The following is a 2,850-nucleotide window of genomic DNA, read 5'->3' as shown; positions in this document are numbered from 1 at the left end:
CTCAATGTAATCACGAGCCCTTAAAAATGAAAGAGGGATTTTGTAGATATCAACAACGTAATTCTAAAGTTTATATAAGAAAGCAAAAATCCTACAATTGCCAACACTGTGCTGAAAAAGAACAAAGTGGCAATACTCACACTAATCATTTTAAGACATACTATAAACCTACTTTAATCAAGACAGCATGAAAAATAGATATGTAAATCAAAGGAACACATTAAAGGCCTGAACATAGACCTACACAAAGTATAGTCAATGATCTTTGACAAAGGAGCAAAGGCAATTCAGTGAAGAAAGGATAGTCTTTACAACAGATGAATCATAGATCTAAATGAAAAATTATAAAACTTCTAAAAAATATATAAGAGAAAATATAAGGGACTTTAAGTTTAGCAATGAGTTCTTATATGCAAAACCAAAAACGATCTATGAAAAAAAATTGATAATCATAATTTTACTAAATTGAAAAACTACAGTTCTGTGAAAACAGTTAATAAAAAGGCAAGCCACAGACTAGGAGAAAATATCTGCAAAAAATGTCAATCCAAGATATACAGAAAAACTTAAAACTCAACAGTAAGAAAACAAACGCAATTTAAAATGGACAAAAAGATCTGAAAGACGCTTCTCCTAAGAACATAAACAAATGGCAAATAGACATATTAAATGATGATTGACATCATTTGTCATCAGGGAATTGCAAATTAAAGCAACAATGAGATACTGGAAGAGATGAGATACTAAATGAGATACAACAATGAGATACTAAAGACCAAAAAAAACCTGACAATAGTAGATGCTGTTGAAGATGTAGAGCAATAGGAACACATGTTTTTGCTTGTGGAAACACTCACTTTGAAAGTTTGTTTGGCAGTTTTTACAAAGATAAACATAGTCTTACCTTTTGGCCAGGCAATCACATTTCTAGGTATTTGAAAACTGATTTAAAAACTTTTGTCCAAAGAAAAACCTGCTCGTGAATGTCTTTAATAGACTCGTTGATTATAGCCCAAATTGGAAGCAACCACAATGTCCTTCAGTGGGTGAATGAATAAACAAACTGGTGCATCCATACAACGGAATGTTATTCATTAATAAAAGGAAATGAGATATCAAGCCATAAAAATAAAAGAATGAATTTCAGATGCATATTGCTAAGTGAAAGAAGTCAGTCTGAAAAGGCTACATACTAAATGATTTCAAATATACGACACTTTGGAAAGGGCAAACCTGTATAAAGAATTTTTTAAAAATTTATAGTTGTCTAAGGTCTAGGGGGAAGATGGGAAGGTTGAATAAGTGTAACAAAATATATGTTTTAGGGTGTGAAATTTTTCTGTATAATACTGCAATGATTAATACAAGACATTATGGATTTATCAAAACACATGGAATTTTACAACATAAGAATGAAACTTTATAATACAATTTTTAAAAAATCACTTAGAAGGGTGAAGGATCCCAGGATGAAATGTAGACTGTAATAATAATAAAAAGAAAAGTAACAAATATGTAAGAAATTACTTCGCTGAAGAGGATAAGAGTATATCCTAGTTGATAGAGTTGTTTCCCATGAGGTATGGGTTAACAATTTTGATACTGAAATATACATTTCTACTGACATTGAACAATTAAATAAATGTATAGTGATGGTGGCAGGCAAGTTTCTCACTGTTGGAGAAGGAGTCTACAGATAAAGAAGAGAAGTTAGAATGATCCATGGGTAATGGATTAAAGTTGGAAACAGCAGTATGAATTCATGTTTAGCTCAATATAAATATATAGATTATTACAGATAGAAAGACTTTTACATATTTGTACTTGTGAAGGTTAGTATATGCACATATATTCCCTCACTCTGTTACCTGAGAGGGCTTACAGTAATGACACCCCAGTAGCAAGAAACACACTTGGACCATGGTTTCTAATACCATCCTACAAGAAAAAGAACCAGGGCTTCTTAGATTCTATAACACCAGAAACTCAAGTTCTCCTTAACACAGCCAGTTCCTCCCAGTTTCCTCTTCCTACATTGTGCCCCAGAAATCCTCTCAGAGAAATTAATTGGGAAACCATAGAGCTCACCTTGTTTGTGTTTTTGGTTGTTGTTTGCTTGTTTGTTTGTTTTGTATCATGTGTTACCTGAAGTTCAATGTCTTGAAATCTGTAGATTTTGTCCGTTATTTGTTGTTTCAGGCAGGAGGCAAAATTCAATTCCTGTCATTCCAACTTATCAGAAGCAGAAATCCTGGTTTTATTTTAAGAACTAATAAAAGTTTTAGACATAAATAACAATTCATTTACTTTATATATTAATAGGTGATACAAACCAAATCAAAATGAACAGACTTATTTTTAAAAGTAAGCAATTTACATAAAAATTGAATATATGAAAAAATTATTTAATCAATAGACATTGTTTGCAATAGTCAGAATTAAAGCTATATTAAATATAATACTTTTGTCTTTTCCAAATAGCAAATCCTTAAAAGAAATAAAATGCTACTCTTGGAAATAGGACAAAAAATTTTACATGTTGTTGGAAAATTAAGTTAACAGAATTTTACAACATATCAATGTTTATACATTGTAATCTAGTAATTGTACTCCTAAAAATTTATTCCCAGAAAATAATCAAATAACCATAAAACTTAGTTTACAATGGCAAAAACCTACATATACAAAGCAGTCTATAGCCATGCCACCCTGAACAAGCCGGATCTCATCTGATCTCGGAAGCTAAGAAGGATCGGGCCTGGTTAGTACTTGGATGGGAGACCACCTAGGAAGACCAGGAGCTGTAGGCATAAAAAATAAAAAAAAATAAGGGATTGTAAGATGACAAGG

General features: G+C 31.5%; 1 pseudogene; it reads left to right on the top strand.

Annotated features, from left to right (window-relative positions):
• The first annotated feature begins 2,691 nt into the window (after window positions 1–2,691).
• Window positions 2,692–2,810, top strand: LOC111733892 (annotated as a pseudogene).
• The last annotated feature ends 40 nt before the right edge of the window (window positions 2,811–2,850 follow it).

Source organism: Pteropus vampyrus, unplaced genomic scaffold (genome assembly GCF_000151845.1).
Source record: "Pteropus vampyrus isolate Shadow unplaced genomic scaffold, Pvam_2.0 Scaffold677, whole genome shotgun sequence".
NCBI lineage: Eukaryota > Metazoa > Chordata > Mammalia > Chiroptera > Pteropodidae > Pteropus > Pteropus vampyrus.
This window is presented reverse-complemented; position numbering and strand designations above follow the sequence as displayed.